At 54.7% G+C, this 24,308-nt stretch overlaps 1 protein-coding gene across 2 annotated transcripts in view; it reads left to right on the forward strand.

Moving 5' to 3' along the window:
* Positions 1-24,308, forward strand: part of DLGAP2 (DLG associated protein 2) — a 707,896-nt gene that overhangs the window by 197,460 nt on the left and 486,128 nt on the right. The window contains exon 1 of one of the 2 annotated variants that reach the window (XM_032869810.1): positions 11,278-11,361. The exons of the other annotated variant lie outside the window; for it this stretch is intronic. The gene's annotated coding sequence lies outside the window, so the exon portion shown is untranslated. Of the gene's footprint in view, positions 1-11,277; positions 11,362-24,308 lie in introns of those variants that run through there. 2 annotated transcript variants of the gene reach the window in all.

Raw genomic sequence — 24,308 nt, forward strand, 5'->3', positions numbered from 1 at the left:
ACCCACATGGACACAGACATGCATGGACACTGTCACAGATTCACGTGGACACAGCCACATGTGGACACAGACAAGTGTGGACAAAGACACACGTCAATACCGGAGTGCATGGACATAGACACACATGTACATAGTCACAAGCATGTGTGGACATAGACCCGCGTGGATACAGGCATGAGTGGACACAGACGCGTGCGTGCTGACCTTGTCTGCACACTTTCAGAAAGCAGACTTGAGTTTCTAGAATGCATGTGGTATTAACCAACTTTTAAACGTGAATCATAAACTATAAATGTGCACATGCAAATGTTTTAAGTGCTCTTAATAAAGGCATAGCATTTCATTTACAGACAGTATTTTTTCAACCCAGCCCCTGTTCTTGATATTTAAATTGTTTTCCATTTTTTGTTGTTCTGTGTAACAACATCTAAGAACATGTTTGTGCTGAAATCCTCATTCTTTTCTCAGAAACTCCTTTCAAGTGCAAGTTCTTGGGGACTTCTCGGTAAGTTGGTGGAGGGGATGGAAAGAAGATGCATTTTTCATGTGCTTCTTACAGTTTCTGTGACAGCCCGAGAGGACGGTGGCACCTCCGGCTTTACTGGAAGAGGACAGATATTGGAAAGTGTCCCAGGACGAGAGAGGGCAGCGTGGGGCCCGTGGTCGTGAGGGCGTCCGGGCCACCCGCGCAGCACACAGGGCGCCTGGCTCTCCTGGAGCTCTCTTCCCCCCGGGGGAGGGCGGGCTTCTCTGGGTGCTGTTGAGAGAGCGCTTCCGAGTGGTACTTGGAGCTGAAAGAAGCACTTGCTGGTGTCGTTTTGGATGTGGCCTTGTTCTCTCTCCACACGAGATTCTCTTCCACTTGACTAGAAGGTGGTCGAGTGCCACAGGCGCGCGCGGAGGAACCGTGTTATTTCCAAAGCGCAGAGGCAGGTTCTGCTGATTGTAACGCCACCGGTGAAGGACGGCGCGCCGAGAAGAGGCACTAACAAGACACAACCGGGATTCAGAGTGCCGTCGTGGGTGGGGAAGGGGCCCACCTTGCTCAGCCACTGCCTGTGCCCCCCGCGCAAGCTGGCGCCTCTCTGAAGCCGCAGAACTGAGAGGAGCCCGCCGGAAGAGCTTGGACGTTTTCTCGTTTTCTGATTCTGATGTGCTGTGTGTCTAAGAGCAAGCGAGCTTCAGTGAGCCGCCCCCACACGCGTTTATCAGTTTGTTGTGCACCATGGGGCGCCAGCGGCTCACGTCCTGCCCACCATGGTCTCCCCCGAGGGGGCAAAGGGAGAAGCCACCCCCACACCCCCCACACATACATCACGCAGATCCCTGCAGGGCTCCTGGCCTTGTGCCTGGTGACGCAGCTCTGGAGTCCTCGTGGAGGGCACTGAGCCCCTGAGGAGTCCTGGCAGGGACATGGGGAGTGTGGGGCCCCCGACCTGCTGCACTTGATGTGACGGGCTCTTTGCCCCCCACCATGTTAGTAGGTGAGGTAGTACGGTGTGTCCGATGGGCCCTTCACTACCGAGAAATCGCTCTTCTCTGCTTCCCTCCTCCTTCCTCTCCTCTCTTTATGTCCTTTCCACAAACACGAGGACTTACGTGATGGAGGGGGCATGTCTAGTGTGGTGGGATCATCCCAGTCCAATGACTCGTAAGCCCTGACCTCGAAGATAATTGGAGGGGGATCGTGCGTGTGTCAGGAGACCATGGTGTGAGGTCGTGCAGTGTGAAGTGTTCGTGGAGACTTCGCGTGGGGATCTGGAGGACAGTGCGGAGAGAGAGGAGCACGGCTGGCTGTGGTTACTCTGTCCCGGGTGTTGTGCAGAAGGAGTTGCTCAGGTGGGGGCATTTCCCAGGGGAGGCGGTGTTCTGATTTTCCCTGGAAGGAGGGCCAGGGCTGTGAGGCAGAGCTGCAAGGGGGCAGAGATCATGGTCACCTAGGAAGCACTGTTTGGGTAATTAATTGACTTAGCTGGGGAGGTTTGCCTGTTGTGACTGGCCTAGTAATGTGGGTAGTTTACCTGGTTCATTCTGGGGGGTTCCTTAGGGGCTGGCTAACATATAATGGGCTTCGTCATAGTGTTGTAATGCTATTTCCAAGAGGCGTCCTCTAAACCCTGAGTGGTGACAGTCCACCCAGAGACGGGAAATGCTAAAATCCATCCAATTTCACTGCTCAGACTCCTCGTCTTTCCCCAGGTGCCCGTCTGTGCAGCAAAGCAACGGATGCCCGGGTTAGGCAAATATGCAGACCTATTAGGAGAAATGTAAATTGACATTTCATTGTAGAGTGATTATTTGATCAGACCTCAGCCTCCTGTGTGTGTATTTACAGACACAAGGAAAAGTACATAATGTATGTTGCTGTTTGCATTTTTGTAACAGCAAAGCGGTGCTCTAGGTTTTGTTTTGTAATTTTGGGTTATCAAAAAAGTCAAAACAGAAACGTGCATGATGTGGGATCACATCACCTGTGATGTGGGATCTTCTCTCTCCCTGTTGACCAGCTAATCACTTTGGGCAAACTACTTCGTGTTTTCTGATCTCAGGTTCCTCATCGACAAACTGCCTTCCTCCAACACGTCTCGTGAGGGTTGAGCTGACATGTGGGACTCTTGTGTCCTCCGTACAAGCGAGCCCATTAGCTTGGGGAGGAGGGAATTTGTGCAAGTCTGACCCGCATGGGGACAGTCTGGTAGGGTGGGTGTGAGCCCTAAACTCTGTCCTGCAGGCCCCTCCTGGGAGGGATGGAGACTGTCTCAGAAAACCAGTCAACGGAGACTCGATGACCCAGGGTGAGGGGAGCACCTGGTTGAGGCCAGTGCGTCAGGACACGGGGCAGCTTCTGGATCAAGCTGGAAAGGGCGCACAGTCTCACTGCGGACATACTGGAACCAAGCAGGACGTCACCATGGCAACCAAGTGAATTGCCCTGGCAGGCTGGCAAACAGCAAAAAATCATTACAATATTTGAGAAACAAAACTTTAATAATTTATTTGGATTATTGTTCCTGTCATTTCTCCTTCTCGGCAGAATGGCTCCTGGTTCTATTTATGGAGAACTGCTCCACGGGCTTTCAGAGCGCGTGCTTTTGGGGTGGAAGTTTCTGAAAGATGAAAAGGGTCCTTTTGCGGAACTTAACTTTTATTTGGGGTTTTCTGTGCAAAGAAATCTGTGGTTAGTGCTACAACAAATTTGGTGTTAGACTCGCTTGTGTTGCTGGTTTCAGGTCTAACGTCTGACTGTGGGGAGCTGTTCGTCATCAGAAGTGCTGAGGCTGGAAGCTAACAGTTTGGCCACAAAGTGTTTCTTGGAAGGTCCCTTTATTTATTAATTTTTTTCTTTTTACGGATTGAGAGCACACACAAGCAGGTGGAGAGACCCACAGAAACCCGTGCTCAGCTCCCCAGGCTCCGCGCACGTGTTCCCAGGCAGGGTGTCACGGTCCTGCCGCTGTCGTCAGGTCGGTAGTCAGTGACCGAGTTTCGTTCTTAGACAAGAAGCTTGGGTGTGTCACTGTGAGTCTTCAGGGGTTGTCTGACCATCAAGTACTCATGAGGTTTGATCAACAGTAGCATTACGTGGCCCAAGTCGCTGTGGACTAGAAGATGTAGTTCTGCAAGTATTTACGTTTCTCCATGGGATTCCTTCACAAAATAAAACACCAAACACACACGGTATTTTGCCCTTCCCCTCTTGGGCTGCACACCCAGGAATTATCAGATGATGACTGCTTACTTTACATAAAATGGCAGAAATTGACTAATTTCTCCTCAGGCACTAAAATTGTTTAGAACACTTGGATTTATGGTTTTGTGCCATGTTCGTTTAGCGCTATTCTATTTATGGTCAAGATTTTAAAACTCTTCTGGAAATTGAGACCAAACTCCTCCCAAATAATCCAATTGTAAAGAAATCCCATAACTTCCCTAGAAGGATTCTTTCATTGTCACGTGTTTTCAGTAATGTTTCTTGTTTTCTAGGGAGCACGAGAACCCCATAACAGCTGCCCTCTTAGCACATGATGCACAGACAGAGCTCTCCCTCCCTGAGCGTTAGCCAGGGCACACGGAATGGGTAGCGGGCACCCACGGCCATGAACGGCTGGGCATCATGCTCTTGGAGACATGGTCGTGCGTGTGTGACTTCCCAAAACATGTCACCAAGAATCTGATCTGCAGAACGTGTGACAGGGCTGCTGGTGGAATTTGTTACAGGGCGTGTGCACGTGGCCGCTGTCTCAGATCCTGTGGTCATTTTCCTCGCAGTCTGGGACTGCCGAGGTCTGTTTCGGGGGAAGCAGAGGAGGGTGAGCTCATCAAGGACTTTAGGTCAGCCCCCTTGACTGGCAAACCAGTGCCTGTCTTCCGTTTCACTCCGTGAGGGCATGGACATCGTGTCCTCCGAACTCTCAGCCTCCTCTTCCTCCCCATGTATTGAATGACATGACCCGCATCCCCTACCGTGGTATGTTAGGGCTTTATCTGATTTCGTCTTTGGGTGAGACAATGTATTTTCCCACTTACGCTCTGTACTTATTGCTAAGATTCCATGATGCATAATTTACTCGTCCTGTTGGTGGACCTTTCCTGTCAAAACTGAAGCCGAGTGCCTTTCCCCCGTCCACACCAAATGTGCCCCTGCAGCCCTCGGAGATCACCTCTCCTGCTGGCGCCTTTGGCTGGCCACTGTCCAGCAGCTCCGTGAGCCTCAGTCCAGCGTGGCTCCTGTGTGGGACATGAAGGACAGCCAGTCCCACCAGGCCAACCCAGGGCTCAGCACGGAGGGAAAGACAGCAGGGTCCGGCAGAACTGGGTTTGAACCCGGATTCTGACTTCATTAATTTACTCTGTATAGACCTCAGCTCCTTCGTGTTTGCATGGAAGGGGCAAGAATGCCTGTCATTGTGCGGAAAAGACTGTGCGTGAGCTGTGAGCTGGGGTCAGGGCACTGAGGGCCAGGGAGGCTGCGCGGGCCTCGTGAGCTGTTAGATCGCTTCCTCAGGCTGCTCAGTACAGTGTTAGAGGTTTGTTTGTTTGTTTGTTTGTTTAAAAAAAACAACCCAAACCCAAACCCTCTAATTGGTGTTTTAAGGGAACCTGCCCATACTGTTCTGCATTGTAACTTTGGCTAGAGTGGCCTCGGTCAGATGTGCCGTGCGGGGTCATTTTGCCGGATAGTCGCTCCTGCAAGTACGTGTCGGCTGGCGGCTTCACTCGGCGCCCGGTGCCCACGGGGGGACTGGCCCCAGAGCCTCGTCCGGGCGTCTCTGTTCTGTCTGCCCCAGCTTTCCCCTTACCCTCCCTTCTTTCTCTTTTTTAAACTTATTTTTAAAATTTATTTGTGTTTATCTTTTTGGTTTAAATTTTAGGATTGTTTCAGGTTTTGATAGGTATTCCAAGGAGTTATTCTTTGTTCTCTGTTTGCTGCAGAGCTAGTGCAGAGAACTTGGTGGTGATTTTAACCACAGAAGAAATAACCACGTTGTGAGGACGATTGTGTGTATGTTTTCCCCAGATAAACAAAATGTGTTTTGTCTGTATTGTGAAGATGATCACTTCCCAATTATGTGAACAGTGGAAAGTAAACTCTGTTTCCAGGGCGGGAGAAAAACATTGCATTTCCAGCAGCCACCAGGAGCCTGGGTGCTGCCCCAGGACTGACTGCCGTGCACACGCGGGGTTCCCCCCTGGGAGAACAAGGAGCCTTGTGCTGGCGGCCAGCGGAGTGGCGCTCGGGTTCCGACCCAGCCGGGCAGGAGCTGCAGGAGCCACCAGGTAGACCAAGCGGGGTCTGCGTAGCTGCAGCTCCGGGACAGTTGCACCTCTGGGGGCGTCTCCTGGGCGTGTGTGCGGCCACGTCCCTGAGCCCGGTAGCACCTGGGATGGGGAGTACCACCCCTAGCTCGCCCTCGCTGCCTTCGTGTTCCACTGAGAGCGGTGGTGGTGTGGAGCTGAAATCCCCTTGCAGAAACTGGACATGTGTTTGTTCAACCTGAGAGTCCAGGCCCTAGGAGGCTAGTCCAGAGACGTGCAGGGCCACCGGACCCCCCGGTACTGCAGGGTGCCGTCCCTCAAGCCCGCACGAGCCTTCAGCCTGAGGGCAGCTTCGACCCTGGGGCCGCAGTGCGTCGCTGGGCACTTGGAGGATGGGGGCGTGCATTAGCCTAGGTCACAGGGTACCGTGAGGACGTCTCAGTCCTCATCCTCCCCGGTCACTGTGGGTGGCAGTTTGTTCGTGTTCCTCTGGGCGCTCCGAGGCCACCTGCGTTTTCGGCTTTGCTGAACTCTCATCCGTTGTGACAGTATAAATGAGGGATTGGCCACTCTTCCCTTCTGTAGGTAGAAGCGACACTGTCCCTGAAACCCCGCGGTTTACTTGCTGTCTCTGGGTGTCTGATGTCTCCGTCTGAGAGAAGATGGGAGTGTTTGTTCTCGGCCCAGCAGAATCTTCTGGGGGCTGCAACAGGGACTCCACACAGGACAGCCTCTGCGTCACCCTCTCAGACTGGTTATCAGACAGTTGGTGGCCATTCATCTGTAAGGGTTGTGACTACTCCTTTGACAGCTGCAGCGCAGGCTAAGAACAGAAGGAAAGACGCGCTGTCATCTGATGGAGTGAATACGGTCCCTGTGAGGCTTTGCTGCTGAAGGCTGGAGACACACGGAAAGGGTAGAGGGATCCAGGCTCACGGATTTCCAGTTCCGACCTCCTCCGCGCGGCACGGGAACCGGATGAAAAGCTGCAGGACCACGGACATGTGTTCTCTTGTCCTGTGGCTCTGCAGGTGTCTGTGATCGTGAAGGGCACCCCAGTGACGGCCTCGGGCAAATGCAGCAGTTTGCGGGGACAGTGCTGTGCACGGGGCTTTGCCGTGTCCCCTGGTGATGGTCCTGAGGAGCCAGAGGAGCGTGTCAGGGCAGCACTGCCCTGAGGCATTTGGCCTGATTTACTAATACTGGGTCTCATGTTTGCTGTTTGGAACTGAGGTGGTGCTTCCCAGAGAGGTTCTTGCTGACCCTGTGCTGTGGGAGTTGGCCTGAATGCCCACATGGACCCGAGAAGGTGAATTTCTGTGTCACTGGGAGGCCCAGAGAGCTGGTGAGACGCTGTTGCTGGGGGTGAGCTGAGAAGGGTCTGCAGAGGCTGGTGGTGTGGGGTGCACAGAGGAACGGGGTGTCTCCATCTCTCTCAGGCTGAGACATCCACCTTATCTTGCTCTTCCACAGCGTGGCTACAGGTTCCGGGGCCTTTGGACTCAGGCTGAATGCCGCCACTGGCAGATGCTGGGACTTCCTGGCCTCCGGAAGCACCTGAGCCCTTCCCGTGTTAAGTCTGCTCTTGTCTGCCTCTGTCTCTCCCTGCTGCCTCTGTTTCTGGAGAACGCCAGCTGACAGAGGACCTAACGCCTAGCCACATGCTGCTGCCTGGCAGCTTGGCTCCCGTGGCCTAGACAGAGCCACCCCCCACCACGAGACTCCGTGCTCTGAGATCCACACCCTGCAGTGGACCTGTGGCCGTAGTTCTTGTTATGTCTGGATGTATGGCCATCCTCAAATCCTGGGGGGCCCTGGGACAACCTGGGTGGCCATGTGGTTCCACAGGATGAATCTGTGTTGGCGGAGACAAGGTCCAATAGAAAGATTGACGTCCAGGTTTGTAATCCTCGTGGGCCGACTTGACCTGTCTGTGCCATGGCTCCTCACTAGAGCTCCTAGTTGCTTCTAATGAAGCCTGGGGTTCAGATAACAGGTAGAAGGTGGAGCGGTCGAGAAGTGGCAGTTAGGGGCCAGCCCTCGTGTCACCGGCTTGGGAAGCAAGAGGCACTGGGTGAGTGACTCGGGTGGGTGACCTGACACCTTCGAAGGTCAGTTTCTGATGATAAGAGCACCCACCTGTGTCTACCTCAAGGGACCTAATAAAGTCAGGAAGTATAAATTCAGTTCAGTGAACCTTTACTGAGCACTTAAGGGCGGTCCCTTTCCTTCTGAGGACACACACAGGACTCCTATTCTGGGGAGGGACCCAGCTACCAGCACCCCGATGCAGCCATTACCTGCCCCGAGGCCCCAGAACTCTCCCCCCCAGCCTCAGCCCTGTCTGTGCCTGTTTCTGGGGACGATGTGTCACGCTGTGCTGCTCCCTCCACACACCTGCCTCCTTTGGTCCCAGCGTTGTCCTGTCTGGTCCTGCGGCCTGCTTGTCTACGGGGGACACGACTGCCCTTCTGCCTGCGCGTGCGCTGGAGCTGCACCCCAGCAGACTGCATGGGCTCCCTGCTTGGTTCTCACCCTCTTCCCCATGTCTCTGTTTCCTCTGTGACGTGCGGGCACAGGGAGCACCAGCCTCACGGTGGTGGGGGTCACCTGAGCTAAGGATGCACATCTGTCCTGCTGTCCATCTACAGGCTTCCCAACACAGGGTATCTGTGCCGCTGACCCTTGAACAGCATGTGGCCTGGGACACAACAACCTTGTGCAGTCAAGCTCTGTGCACAGCTCTGACTCCCCAACATTTACCCCCCAGCGTCCAGCGCTGACCTGAGGTCTGGCCGAGAAAGGTCCATTACCACGTATGTGTTGTACATCTGTTCTGTTGTCTTACAATAAAGTGAGCTAGAGAAAACACCTTACACAGTTGTGAGGAAGAGAAGACACGTTCACAGAGAACTGTAGAAAGTCCGTGCACAAGCCCATTCAGCCCACGCCTATGCTGTCCACGGATCCACACTGTTTGTCCTCTTGCTTCTGGCCGCTCCCTCCTTGTCCACACCTGTCCCAGCACACCAGGTGCCCTCCATAGATGCATGTTGTGGGGCATGGCAGCAGACCCTTGCCTAAGTGCCACATGCTTCCCCGTGTTGGTGTGGGAGCCGGGGACCCACCTCTATAAGGCGAAATGCCTGGCAGCGGTCACGGGCTGGGTGGACTCATGAGCAGTGACCGCTGGTCATCATGATTCTGCTGGCATGAGGAACATGGTAACACTTATGAACAGTGGGAGGTTCCGATGTGCTTACAGACTTTGGGGCGTCAGAAAAATGCTGTGGAAGACACCTGCAGAGCCGCTGGGACGACTGGGGACCCAAGAGGCAAGACCTCAGGGACCTGGATCTGGGCCTGGAGAGTTCCCAGGACATCTGTGACCTTTGCTCTGGGTCAGGGACCCGAGCCCTGGATAGACCCCGAGATGCCTCAGCACATACGTGGTTGTGTTGGTTTCTTGGGCTGTGCGAACAGAGCCCTGAGATGTGGGCCATAAAACAGACATTTATTGTTGGCACCTCTGGAGATGGGAGTCACCGTGTGGGTTCTGGAGGGACTCCGAGCCAGGCCATCCCAGCTTCTGCACAGACAGCACGCCGTGGCCTTCCACGGCCTGTCCCATCATTCCTGCTACCTGGCCTTCTCCGGGGCTCTCTGGCCTCTTCCCTAACAAGGATGCCTGCTGTTGGACGTTGCGCTCTGTGGATGTGAATACACAGTGTCTGCATCTCAAGATGCGTCTTCTGAGTGTTCAGGTGGATGTACATCTGGACAACACTGTCCACCCCACCCACTGGTGAAGGGGACAGCCCCCCAGGAGACCCCTAACGCTTACGTAAGCGGCGGTAGGCCGCCCTCTGTCCGTCTGCGAGGGCTCTGCCCACTCCAGGCCTCCGTCTGCATACAGCCCCAGAGGTCAGGCCCGGTGCCGACCTCGAGGTGTTCTGACACGATGTTGGTGCGGACTCCAGCGGGTTCACTCACTGTGGGTTCGCTTGTGCTGGGAAGGAGAGTCTGAGTCCTGATCTCCCTGGATCGTCCTGCTGGGCCTCATGGACTGGGCGTGTATTTCAGCCCACAGACCCCCTGTGTTCTGCGATTCTCAGCAGTGCCTCCTGCGGACACGGGCGAACCCATTGCAGGCTCGCCCCACCTCCGCCACTGCAGACCTTGGCCAGGAATTGGACAGAAGTCCCCGACTCCCCAGCGCATGCACGGCTGACCCCCAGGCACATTCTGCAGTAATGCGCTGGTGTAACTTGGGAAACCTGAGGTCTTCATTCCCTCCTCAGTCTTCTTTGTGGCGAACAGTGTGGCGGAAACCCTGCATTTTCCAAGTGACCTGCTCAGGTCTCTGGAGTAGTGCAGGGCGAGTTTTGGGACATTTTGTTATGAAATCTGCCCTTACTATCTCCACGTGGAGACTCCGCTTCGGGCATCTTCCTTGCACTGGATTCTTGCCATCCTCTTTCTTCGTGGGCACACACGATGACGGAGCCAAAGGTGTTTATAAATAGTCTCAGCTCAGGGGCGATTCCAGACGATCCCTTAACGACAGCTGCTCAGCGGGATGGCAACCCGGCTGTGGAGACATCATCGCCATTCATTCATGGATCCAGGAGGGATGTCCACGTCCCTGGACACCTCATCGCTGGGCTGTGGTCCCGCCTCCGACTGGAGACTTGGGCTGTGGGGTGTCAGGCAGGATGCCCTCCCAGTGCCTTAAAGAGCAGCAGCCCTGAAGCCCAGACCTTCACGGCAGCAGGGAGCACCCCGTTCCTCTCTGTCAGGGGCTGTCATGGAGGCAGGTGCAGGGGTCGCATGATAGGTGCCTGTGGGTCCCCTGCCATGCTGACCCCTCCTGTCCCTGCTGGGGCTCGCACTGTCCCCTGGGAGGAGGTGCCTGGAGGCCACACGAGCTATCTGAGGGGAGGGCTCTCCTGTCCTGTAAGTTTTCAGATGCTGGGGAGCTCTCTGCATCAGGAGTAGAGGCTGCCTGGTGGACGGGCCTCCAAACGGCATGCACACTCACGTTTATAAAGACCCATGTCGCCAGAGCACTGATGCTCCCTAGGAAGTTGTCCATTTATGGCTACTAGAGCAAATGATATCATCACAATAGGTGGTTCCTGTCTAAATAGGGACCATTTGTGAAATGAGATTATAGACATTTATCTGAAGAAACAGGAGGTAGAGGCACCTGCTTTCTGTAATTGATGTCCTAGGGGACAGCAGTGCACGGAATTAAGGCATCCGTCTCCATGGCTAATTGCATTACGAGGAGAGAGCCTCCCTCTCCCGCTCGGTGCCAGGCGGCCCCCACGTCCACACGGAGTGCACTCCAGATCCATGTTTTCCGGTGTGCTCGAATATATGGGACATGCATCGCGAGCCTCTGCTAGCGCGCTGCAGTGCACTTGTGTGCCAGGGCTCTGTGGCCAGCCGGCTCCTCAGGCGCGCGCTCTGTCGGCCCCGGCCTTCTCCCGGGGCAGGGATTTTGGACCTCTCTCTGAGCGCACGTCTCCCTGTTGGCTGGGAAGCCGCCTGCTCTCCGCCTCTGGATGCTGCCCGCAGGGCAGCAGGACTCCTGCCTCGGTGAGTGCAGAATGACTCATTTCTGACTTTTCCTGCCTCGGTGTGTGCTTGCACGGATGTGCTGGCATCAGTAGGTAGCCGCGGCAATGAGCCCCCCGCCGGCCCACCTCTGGGAGCAGCTTGCCTCTCCGTACTTTGCACCGTGGGCTGCGCTGCCTCCCTCCCAGCCGTGGGCTGCACGGCCTTTCTAAGTCCAGTCCTCCTCCCTGGGCGGACGCTGGGGCAGCAGCGGGGGGCAGAGTCGCTGCCATCCCGGGAGCATCTGATCGCTGTGGAGGACTGGGGCGACCAGCCTCCCCTCGCAGTGCACAGCTCCGCTGCCGTGACTCTGCGAGCACGAGTTCAGTCGCCACTTAACCATTATTCTGATCATGACTGAACACCGGAGCGGCTTGTAATGCAGGAACTGTTTTGGCCGCTCCATTAATTTCAGCAGAGGCGCAGCAGAAGGCCACTGCCGCCAGCGTCCCCGTGGGAACGAGGAAATCCAGGGACCGCAGTTATCAAAACCCATGTTCTGCTATGCACGCCCGGGAGAGGGAGAAGCCCGTGGCGGAGCTTCCTTTGTGATGCCGAGCTCAGGGCGTTTAGTGCTGCTGATCAGCTGCACTGGAGGGGCCGGGAGACGAGGACGCTGCTGGCGGAGGCAGCTGCCCTGGTGCCATGAAAACCGAAGCCTCTTCAAAGGCAGGACACTCCAGCGCTTCGTGCCAGGCACGCCGCTGTCCTCTGCTCCCTCGGGGCTGACAGAGGTGCAGGGTCTCCATGAGGCTGTGCGGCACACATTCCAGTGGAGGTGCCCCGGGAGCCTGGGGCCTCCAGCTCTGACCCCCATGGGGGCCTTCTGGGAGGGAACTTTGTAGCCAGGGTCGAGGTGCATTGAACGGGGGTACGAGCCGTTCCTCAGGGGCTGCTTCTCAGGCTGCTTGTCTTGCTTTGTCGGCATTTCTTTCGTTCTTTTTTTTTTTAATTTGCTTTACCTTGTGCAAAAATGTGCACGCTTCTGAAGAGTAGGGGCTAGCCCCGTTCCAGTGAACAGGAATGTCAGTAAAGCGGTTTGAGCATTAACTCAGGCATCTACGTAGTAGCTGGCTTTAAAAGTTCCTGTTACAAATGCCCAAGACTCCTTAGATGTGGGTGTTCTGTGGATCCACCAGGATTTATTGGTTTGCCCGTATGTAGGCGAATATTGACTGTTTCATTCATAATTCTGTCCCCAGAGCTCAGCTGCGTCTTCACAGTCTTAGCCTTACAGTGGAATATTTTGTGGCCTTTAATTTGATCAGAAAATAGAACAAGTCAGTGGGACTTTCCTGTCTTTTGTGACTCATGCTGTACTTAGCAACAGGTGCTCACCCAGGACCACTCATCGCGAATGCCATTCCCTACACGGGGGCTTTGTACGCAGCGTGGCACGCTCCCCGTGACACGGCCAGGCGTGCCCCCACCTCGGGGTCTCCCAGAGAGAGCCTGCATGTGTGGGGAGGTCTCAGGCTGGGGAGAGCAGATGCCTGCCCGGGTGGCAGCCTCATTCTCTTCCACCCGCAGCACTGAATCTGAGAGCTGTTTGCAAGCAATGAATCCTGCATTTTTAAACAACTTCCTTCAATTTATTTATGGCTAAAGCCAAAGTGAATAACCTGAAAATAAGTGGTCAGGCAGTGTTCAGGTTGGAAACCTGTCCCTGCGAGATGAACACAGCTCTCTGGGGCGACAGCATCTGCCCGGGAATCCGGGTGAGGCCCCAGTGCATCTGGCAGACCGGCCTTACTTGTCCACGCTCGTTCTAGGAGACCAGCACTGGTAACGTCGGAGCGCTGTTTTGTTTTTCTGAAGCAATGTCATTTTGTTTAAATGATACCAGCTTTTTCTTAAATGAGTGAGTCTTTGCATTAGTGGCTCTTGCTGACATTCTCCCGAAGATTCCATGTTGATGCAGCCCAAGTGGGAACTCTCCGCCCGCTGTCCCCACACGGACACTGAGCTCTGCCGACTCTGGGGCCAATCCCGAGAGCGCGTCTCCTCGCTCCCGTCGGCCCCCGTGTGCTGCAGCGGCACGGCGCTGGTTAAGGGCAACGGAATGACCACGCGCGTGCGTGCGCGCACGTGCGGTCACACACACAGCGGATGCGGAGACTCCGCCCCCGGGGCCGCGCAGGGGTGGGCCTGGGGAGCGGTGCACATAGCATGGGAGCTACAGAAGGCAGGGTCCCAAGGGTGCTGTGCAGTCACAGTTTCCTCGGGGTGTGGGTCTGGAGAGGAAGCCAGACACCTCCCCGCGGCATGCCTTTCTGACCCGGTGTCCAGCGCGTACAGGGTGTTTCTGAATAAACACCCTCCATACACTAGCTGGGGCTTCCTTTATCCACTGTCTGCACTTAAAATGCAGACTTCCTCACCTCTCAGCGTCTGTACACCTTCCCAGCATTCCGCAAGGTTTGTGTCTGAAACTCTGACTCAGTGAGTTATTTTCAAAAGCCTGCAGTTGCCAGAAATTTGGTCATGGGTTCGTTATCTTATTTATGATTATCTCAAGATAATAACTGGTAGTAAAATTAGCATTCTTCATCTGACTAGCATCGGGAGAAAAGTCAACATTTCTGTTTAGAGGCAAGTCATTGTGAAATGGCCTTCTGGTCCACGCAGACTTGTAAAAAAAGGCACCGCATTCAGCAGGGACTAGAAGCAACATATTTTGGTGGAATCGTGTGTTTCTGCCATTTACCAGAGTGCACGAAGTAATTTGCTTCTGAGTTTGCTGGGAGGGAGCGGGGCTCCCCAAGGCTGTGCTTTGGGCCCGAGGGACGGCCGGGAGCAGCTGCGCCTGCTCTTGAGAGCTCGTGGGGCACGGAATACTCTGTGTCGGCCTTCTCCCATCTGATGGCCTCGCGGACACACATAGCCATGTGCCCATTCGTCCTGTCCCTCGGCCTCCATTCTGGCTCTCCACGTGCTGAGACTTGGCGTCCGAGTTCCTGAGCACTCTGCGGGGCTGTGAGTCCAGAGTGTGGGCTCTGAGCATCCCCGGGGAGCCCTCCTGAGTTCTGCGCTTTTGCAGCTCACCAGCCGTCCTTCTGGCCCACCAGAGCGCAGGGTGGCACCTTGCAGAGTTCCTTCCGAGACCCCAGAGGGGGCGGGCAGGCTGGCTCAGCAGCGGTCTCCCAGCTGCCTCAGAGGCTCCCATGGGGTGTCATGTGCAGGTGGTGTCTGGCGCCGTGGTTGCTCAGGGCCTGATCTCTTAGTTGGCTCTCATTGAAGATCGAGTGGAGAAGGACACACACCCTGCCTGTGTGCCCCCTCGTCTCCAGGCTGCACACGGGTTTTGCGGGGTGCCCACAGCCAGGACGGCTGCAGCCCCGCTGGCTTGACATAGCTGCTGTCCACAGCAGCAGGAGGCGGAGGAAGAGACTGTCCCCAACAGGTCCTGCTGGGACCACACTGAGCTCTGACTCCACCTGCCACATCTGCTTTGCTCTTCTCGGGTAATCTGAGACGTGCACCTGTCCCTTGCCTCGCCTGCACTAGCGTCCCGGCCGTGGGCTCCACACATCCGTGTCATGCCCCACGCCAGTGTCTCACTGTGAGGTCACAAAGGTGAGCTTGTCACGTCTTCCCCTTACCATCTGTCCCATCCACAGTGGGTGGACAGCTCTGACGCAGCCTCCCTGTCCTTCTGGATGTCCCGCCTCCAGATCTTGACCCAGGCCACCCAGACGCTGCCCCTTAGTATTCTCACAACAGACAAGGACAAGTGGGGACTGAGGACAGGACACTGGCTGTGAGCACGTGATTGCCGAGTCCAGCTCCATCCCCTTCAGCTCAGGCTTTCCAGTAAGTTGGTGCCCCTTGGCTGCCACAGGTGAGGGCCTGTGGGATCCCTCCATGGGGATGCTGCCTCTCATGGCCAGGCCAGTGAAGCCACGCGTGCCGTGCTGTCCCCTGGCGGCTAGTACTTGGGCCCTGCACACTCCCCTGTGCTTTGTGCCGATGAGAGAGCCTCACTCCTGTCTCTGGACTATATGCTGGCTCAGCCCTGCCCCTTGAGGAGGCACTGGCTGGCTGGGAAGGGCAGGAGGCGAGCGTGGGCAGATGGCGTGGGTGGGGGGGCAAAGACAGGAAGGTAGGGCCTGCAGGGGTCCTGTTCAGGCCATGGCTGCCCACGGCCCCTCCCCAGGGTGCTGGCCTCCCACACATGTTCCACACCCTTTGGCCACCCCGAGCTTATCTTTCAAGATGGTGGCCCCAAGAAGGTGGGTTCTGGAGAAGAAGGTCCATTCTGTCAGCCACTACCTCTACCTGTGAGAGCCAAGGACTGGGAGTTTTGTTATTTTGACTCTCGTTTTCTGGAGAGAAGGATGGGATCGACATATCGGCGAGACTCAGAGCCCTGTTCTCTCCACATGGATTTATTTTACCTCCACTGAGGGCTTATCTGTTGTTAGACATAGCACCGTTCATGTGGCGATACGGCGTACGGGGAACAGGACATTTGAGAGGTTTTTGCATCTTGTAAATATAATAAACACGAGAGTGACCAGCTCTCCCATAGTCCGTGCTTGGTTAGTGCCAAGTGCTGTCCTGACGCACCGCCCACAACCCTGCCTGCAGTTCTCACGTAGGATCAGTGGGAGCCAGGACGTGTGTTGAGGGAGGACGTGGCCTCGGGCGAGTGGCTGCTGCCAGAAGGACCCCACCACATGGACACGCACACGATGCACAGACATGCTGAGACGCACAGACATGCGGAGACACACGCACAGTTGTAGCCACAGGAGGGAAACAAGGGTTTCCAGTCAGAGTACAGTAAACACATTGAGTTTTGCAAATGTTTTCTTCTTGTGCTTGAAAGTATCTTCCTGATGCTGCGCGTCCTCCCATATTCTTCACAAATCACAAAGCTGCTCCCTGAAGTCACTTGAGGAAAGTGTGCTGGTTCTGGGACTTCTTTCTCATTACTTGGCCCTGCTGTTTGCATCTAAGCTGATTTGTAGATGAGCACAGTCCTTCCGTGGTCCTTCTGGCAGCTTGTCCCCTCACTTTGCGGGAGGAGGTGGTGTCAGGGCTCATGGGGACAGAGCTTTCTCCTTCCTCATCCACTGGTGGTAGATGATGGGCAAGAGAAAGGACACTGCAGAAATGAGCCCATAAGCGGAGACATCCCAGCAGTAGATGGCCTGGCCCAGCCCCGGGGGCCCTAGAAGCTCCATGGAGCACAGGAGGCGTGTGGATGTCCCACACCAGTGTCAGCAGTGACCCCTCCTGGGCTGTCTGCTGCCAGCGAGCACCCTGGAAATCTGCAGGAAGACATGGCTTTGGGGCACGTGTCCCTGCAGAGCTGTGGAGGCGGCGGGAGGGATGGCTGACCCTGGTCCATCCTGTGGTTCCTCACAGTCCCAACACAGAGCTGGTGAGAAAGGCACAGGTTTCTTCTTTTTCTTTTAATTTCCCTTCATTCACAGAAAAGGACACGGGGTGAGGGGAAGGTTGGCCTTTAGCTACCCCCAGCTGAAGTTGGGTGAAGGAGTTTGTCCATCCAGGGAGGGCTGGGGGATGCTCTGCTGCTCCTGAAAGGCCAGGCTGGGTGTCCGTGTGTCATCGCTGCCTAGGCCAGGACCTGCTGGGTGCTGTTGGACTGCGTTGGTCTGGCACCAAGAGGCCCTGCGGGTGCCCCTTTCCGGTTTGGCCGATACTTGGAGGGATGCCTGCGAAATCCGACCCCTTCGGCAGACACCGCCTTGCAGCCGGGACCCCAGGTGGGGATGTTGTTCCCACGGTGAGCCCCACCGTGGGCCCCAGAGTGAGGCACCGCGCCTTCCCCTGGGTGCCTTGGGCTGGCAGTGCGTGGCCCGGCTTTCCCACTCTCCGGTCCCAGCTGCAGAGCAGGGGTGGGGAGGGTGACGAGCGGCGGTCTGCCACTAGCTTTGGCGTGGTTACACTGCCGTCGTCTTGTTGAGCTCCCTGTCACCGAGCTGCGCACTCTCGGTAGCTTTGCCTCACGGGTGAGAGAAGTACCCACCACCCTGCTGGAAGCCTGAAGAAATCTAACACGAGTCACCACTTGTGCTCGCTCTGGTGCTCTTGACCTTCACGGGCAGCTTCTCTGGTGACACCCCTTCCTCTGGCGGTGGGCGGGGCCCTGTCACGGCTGCTCTGACCCACTTGCAGCTGCTCTTGGAGACTGCGAGGCGTCGCTCAGGCTGGGTGCAGGGTGCCCAGGATTCAACCCAGCAGAACGTGTGCCTCTGGATGGCCCAGCGGCAGGGGCTCTCTGGACCCTCCTCCTCGTTCCATTCTTCCTGCAAATAGAGCCACATGCCTCCTGTTCTCTCCTCACCATGCCTCGCTTCCCACGTCCCTTATCCCGCTGCCTTCCCACCTCCTCCAGTTGTAAACTTCCTCCTTCTTTAATGCATCTCGGCCTCCCGCCCAGCTTGCTGGGATGGCGGGGGGCACACACGCTCCAGGCGTGTGCGTGCGTGTGTATGTGACGTGGGTGTGTTTTCCTTACTCACCATCCATATTCACGCCTGTAGCAGCACAACAACTGTCCTTACTCACCCACATGCTTAGACAAGAAAGGGACTCTTCAAAGAAGCAGTGTGCTTTTCTTTTCTTTCTTAAGGTTTTATTTATTTGATAGGGTGGGAGCACAAGCAGGGGAAGCAGCAGAGGGAGAAGGAGAAGCAAACTCTACACCGAGCAGAGAGCCTGATGTGGGACTCGATCCCAGGACCCCGGGATCGTGATCTGAGCTGAAGGCAGAGGCTTTAACCCACTGGGCCACCCAGGCGCCCCTTGCAGAGTGTTCTCTGATGTGGTTCCAGAAGTCTGATGCGGTGACAGGCATGTGGGCACAGGGGCCTCGGGCAGTCCCAGCGGGGCGGTGTGTTGTCGCTGGCATGTGGGACACCCCTCTGTCCGTGCTGTGCGAGTGCTGGTGGCAGGAGTGGCTGCTGTGAGCCATGTGGTCCAGGGTCCGGGTTCTCAAGGCCCCATCTTTGCCGTCCAGGACCTGTAGCCCAGGGAGGTGGCGCAGGGGCTCTGACTGAAGAGCCGTCCATGACGGAGTCGAGGGGGCGGTGCGATGCATGTGCCTCCTCTCGCTCCGTCTTCCTGTCCCTTCCCTGGATGAGAGCCTGGCGGGTGTGGGGCCCCTGTTGAGAGAAAACAGCTCGAGGTCCCTGCAGTCTCCATCCATGTAATTGTTAAGAGTTTGTTGCCGTGAGCATCCCATGCCAGTTCGCTCAGTGTCCTCCTGACATCCTGAAATTTCTGCGTGTGTGTCCTCAAACGTAGGCACACTCCAGAGCTGAGCTGCGGAACCTTATTAGCACTGCTCCTGGGATTGGGACGTTTGCTCTGCTCCCTGTGGGACTTCCGAGGACCGGGCCAGGGTGGCCCCAGCCTCCCTCGCTCCTGCCTCTGTCAGCTGGGTACCCAGTGTGTGCTGGGCAGGTGCGCGATGTCACTTCCCCTTGCCCTCCTCCTGGTGACCTCCCACATCCAACAAACACTCTAATCCTTGTCCTGTCTTGGAGCGGCAGGATTCTCACTGAAAGTGCTCCGAACACACTGTCCACACCAGCAGGTTCCTCGAGGGCAGATAGTCATGGCTTCTCTTCTCACACACGTAGGGGGACTTGTGTGTGCTAGGCGTGTGCTGGAAGTGCAAACCTGTGTGCTTCTCCTGGCAGCAAGTTCAAAAGCCATGTGTGCACTGGCGCACGGTGTGCTGTCTGCAGGTGTCCTCCACCGGCTGAGCTGTGATCATCTCCTGGGGAGTGTGCTGTCACGTGACTAATTTAATTAGGGAGTGTCTGTGTGGCGCCTTAGGGTTTTTCATTCTATCCCACTGCTTACCACTCTCCTCTTGGACCTCTGAGTTCATATCATCAGGATCGTCATCGCAGAAAGGCTCTTCACCTATGGAGGAAGAAGTCCATAGCTGAAGCCAGTTACAAAGCCATGATTTTTAATTAAGTTATATGCTATCCAGTTCAAGATGGGTTTTCAACTTTCCCAAAACAGTTCTCTAACAGAAGCCCTAGAAAAATATCTAAGATCATTTTTCTCTCCTGCCTTTGGGATGTATGAATTCACATTCCCTTTTTAAAGTTAGCATAAATTTTGAAATGTTTAAGAGCCATACTGGATATTTTAAAAAATAGCCAAATCATCTGCCTTATTGAATTGTGTGGAATTGTACAGTTTTATAGCTAGTACAATAGAGGAAGCATCATGTTAAAGGGTATTTCTCTGCAATGAGCACTGAGGTTATGAAGCCTTTGTTTGTAGAAATTACTAGGATAAAGATATTTTCATGCCAGTGTTAAAAACACAGATCCGGGTATGTGACTGAAGGACAAGTGAGGACCAGCTCCTGTGCTCAGAATTTAAGAGAATGACACCCGGACCCTAAGTTAGTACCTTGAGTTCTTACTCTCACTGTCCAGGAGATCTTTTTGTTTGTTGTCTCCCCTACAAACAGCTTTTGTGTCTTACTTCTGTGAAATAGATGGTAGGCCCTGGGCTGGTGTGTGGAGGACATGGTTGGCGCCCTGGGTGGGGCCGCCGTGCAGTCTGTAGACCCCAGACTTTGAAATTTCCCTGGATGAGTGGCTCCCATAGTCTGCAGACACGGGCTCAGTGCACAGCATTACAAATTCTGAGACCCACCGCTGTTTCCCAAGGCCCTTTTCCATCCAAGCACATAGAACATCCTTTCTGTCGGCCACACCCAGTTCTCACATTTCACGGGCTCTTCAGAGGACAGACCACAGCAGATGCATGGTTAGGGTTTACCATCACAGACAGTGTGCAGTGCGGCATTGCTGGGGGCACAGCGTGGTCACTGTTTGACTAGATCTGCCAGCTGAACTTCAGAAACGTGTGGTGGTGGTGAGGTGGATGAGACCCTCCCAGTCTGGGCCAGGCTGCAGTTCCTGGCCCCTGGTCCATCTCTCTTGGCTCTCTTGCCATGAGGATGCCTGGGTGGGTGCCTGCCCCTGACTCCCTTTGCTGGAATGAGCCGCCATGCGGAGCGGCATATTGGACGTGCTGGTGACCCTGTGGGAAATGGGCAGCAGGCCTCCTGCTTTTGGGAAAGGAGGGAGGTTCCCAGCATCTGTCTTTCTGGTAATCAGATGATTAAGGCATGGGGTGAGTTTTGACATGGCCTCTGGTTTACTCGTTGGGATTACAGTAACTTGGTATAGTTGCATCTGAGGGAAATCAGGGCCCTAGAGCGGAGGGACCACAGCCTCCGGTGCACCGCTGGGTGGCCACTGGGGTCCTGCATGGACTCAGATGGGCGAGTTGCACTTGACAGCTTGTGCTTGATGCCCCGGGAGCCCTCACCCTGCAGCTGGGCGTTGGGGCACCTGGAGACCAAGCACATCCTTGTTGTCTGTGTCAGAGGGCAGCTGTCATCCTCTGCCTCTCCCTGACGATCTCTCCCTGGCGATCTCTCCCTGGCGATGCCCTCACTGCTGAACCACATCGTTCTGTTAAGACAACACCCAGAGTTTCCCTTGCGCTGCTTTCTACAAAGGCCATGGGTCCTGGTGGGCATGGCAAAGAGACGAGACCCTTTCTCCAATGAGTGGGCCATGCAGAGCGTTGGGAGGTTCTCCAACCTTGTTCATCAGTCAGGTTGCTTTGAAAGTTTGGGCTGTGTCAGCTGGGTGTGTGTGGGAGGGGAGGCACAGGCAATGTCGGTGTGGCCGGTGTGTGTGGAGCCACCCCCAGCACATGTTGGAGGCCATGGGCTGGTTTCCTGTGGGAGCCACGGTCCTGTGGGTTTGCCGCACCTGTGACCCGGCCATGTGGTCTCCTGCCCATCGTCCTCCTGTTTCCGGCTCATCTCTGGTGGGGTTTGGACACCAGAAGCTCTGCACACAAGCGAGTCAGAGGGCTGCGGGAGACCCAGCAGAGCTGGTGGGCTCCTGCCTGTGCTCTTCACGTACATCGGCCACGGAACACCTCAGTTTAGCTGCAGCTGAATTTTGCCAGTGCTTTCCGGAGGCAGCGCCTGAGCACCTGTGGAAGGCTCGTCCCCGGCCCCACGGGGAAGAGCCATCCTTTGTACAGTGCCCACGACGACGGTCTGCGGCCGAGTCCTGAGTCCTGCATCATGTCTGTGGAGGGGTCACCCAGAGAGAGTGCGGTTTGAGAGCGGGCCAGAAGAGTGCCTCACCAACAGGAAAGTGCTTCCTGCAAACAGAAGTGCTCTCTCGAAAATGTGCGAGCGGCCTGGAGAACCCAGGGTTACTGGGCCGTGTGGGGAGAGGAGCCGCCAGGCCGTCCTGGGAAGGGGAACTGATGCCCGTACCTCCGGCAGGCCAGCAAGCCTTCCCCCTGGGGAGGGAGTCAAGAGCCACGTGTGCTCCTTGTCTTGACCTGTCTGCAGTTTTCAGGCTCCATGCACGTTAGAAACTTTGTTGCCTCCTTCCTAGCAATTTGTAGATTTGGGGAAATGTAGCTCATCTTCACTGTGAGAGGCCTCAATCCTTTGTGTGCTCTTCTCCCGGGGTGGCCGTGGCAAAGCCCCGCTGTCCCAGGCTTGAACAACAGACTCTCTTATCTCTGATTCCAGAGGCTTGAAGGCCAAAATCAGGGTGTCGGGTGGGGGGGGTGGTGAGCTCCTTGTGCAGGCTGGTTCCCAGCTTCCGGGGGTTTGCTGGCATCCCTGGTGTGTGAGGCATCGCCTCACCCCTGCCTTCACCTTTACTCTGTGCATCAATGTCCGAATTGCCCCTTTCTATGAGGACACCGGTGGCTGGCGGGGGTCCACCTGACAGCACTGTAAGCTCATCTTAACTGTTCTGTCTGCAAACACCTGTCTGCAGGTAAGGGCACATTATAGGGTACTAGGGGGTTCAGACCTCATATGAATTTGTGGGGCACGTCCTGCCCATCACACTCAGTAAGAACTGGTCTTAGGACGCAGTCCTGATGCTACCTCCATGGCTTTTAGGAGCTGAGTGGTTGTGTGGGGCGGGATCAGCCTTTGCTGTTACAGAGAGTCACACTGTGGATTCTGAGGGTCACTGCAATATGATACTTTTGGCAGAAGGTCATTGGGTCCAAATTCAGCCCTTGGCTCCACTTTTTCCCAGGCTTGCAGTATCTGATACACACGTCCTCCCTCTCAGGCCCCCTTCCAGTTCTCCAAGGCATGACCATAACAGTGATTTGGGCTTGCACGCTCACACGAGGCTCACGAGGATGCACACTCAAGAGTTTTTAAACTGACAATTGTGTTGCAGCCTTCATGGGGAAATCTGCCAGCATTCCACATCTAAGTTTTATACTAAAATTGGCCTCATGGAACCTTTAAGATATTTGTTCAAATGTTCCTGTGGAGATGTTGGCCTCACACAGTGGCTACTTAGCTGTCTCCACAGGATTTACTGGATCAAAGCAGCCTTGTCCACAAAGGGCGAGCATGGGGTGCACCCTCGTGGGCACTTCTTCCCACATAATGAAAGCAGGCCCGTGACTGTTTCCCCAGCTCCCCCATGCAGCGGACTCATTCATAAGTCCAGTAGCCTCCTTCCTGGCTGCTCTCCGCTTCAGGGGCTAGATTTGAATCTGCTGGGTCCTTGGGCAGGTGATCCTCTGTGCACCTTCTCCTGGACTTTGAAATGGGGATGATTCTAGGTTCCCACCGTGCCAGCCCCCTCCACACACTGGCTCACCAATTTCTCCTGCTCCAGAACATCTTTCCTCTAGAATACTGTTAATAATGTTAATAAGAACAGCAGCCAGCATTGTTTCTTAAAATTAATAGAGTATTTTCAAGAGCAGTTTTAAGTTTATGGAAAGACTGAGCAGAAAGAGCCAGGTTTCTACCTGTCTCCACCCGCACCCCCCCAGTTTTCCCTGTTTTAACATCTTGCATTGGTGTGGTATGTTTTGTTACAGTTGGTGAACCAACACTGCTACGTTATTATTGACTAAAGTCCATAGTTTACATCAGGGTCACTCTTGGTGTCCCTCATTCCATGGGTTTGGGCAAATATATGAAGGCACAAACCCACCACTACAGTATCACAGAGCAGTCTCACTGCCCTAAAAACCCTCCATGCTCCGCCTGCGCACCCCTCCCTTCCCCAACCCAACAACCACCGATAGATCTTTTTCTGCCTGCGTAGTTTGCCTTTTCCAGAATGCCATAGAGTTGGAATCACACAGTGTGTAGCCTTTTCAGACTGGCTTCTTTCACTTAGTGATGTGTGTTTATAGTTCCTCCATCTCTCTTCATGGCCTGATAGCTCATTTCTCTTTAGTGTTGAATAATATCCGTTGTCTGGATGGACCCCAGTTATTTACACAGTCACCTACTGAAGGACATCTTACTTGTTTCCAGGTTTTGGCAATTGTAAATAAAGCTGCTACAAACATTTGTGTGCCGGTTTTTTTGTGGACATAAGTTTTTAGCTTGTTTGGGTAAATACCAAGGAGTGTAATTGCTGGATCCTATGGTAAGAGTATGCTTAGCTTTGCAAGAAACTACCAGGCCGTCTTCCAAAGTAGCTGTATGTCTGATGTTGGCATCTTTTCATATGCTTATTTGCCATCTGTATGCATTCTTCGGTGAGGTGTCTGTTCAGGTCTTTTGTACATTTCTGAATTGGGTTTTTCGTTTCTTGTTGAGTTTTAAGAATTCTTTTGATATCAGTCCTTCATGAGATTCATGTTTTGCAAATATTTTTTCTGAGTTTGTGACTTGTTTTTTTAATTCTCTCAAGTACTATTTTAATATATCTACATATATATAAATCTAAGAAGTAGTAACGCTTCAGTTTCCTCTAGATTATTGAAACTGTTTCAAAAGATATAAAATCAGGTTAGCAAAAGTTATCAATCACCTACTGAGTAACAGACAGTATGTTAAACCCTCATTTGTCCTTTATAAGCTACTGTATTCCATTATTTGTGATTTT

This window comes from Lontra canadensis, unplaced genomic scaffold, assembly GCF_010015895.1.
Source record: "Lontra canadensis isolate GAN:19392208 unplaced genomic scaffold, GSC_riverotter_1.0 scaffold39, whole genome shotgun sequence".
Lineage (NCBI taxonomy): Eukaryota > Metazoa > Chordata > Mammalia > Carnivora > Mustelidae > Lontra > Lontra canadensis.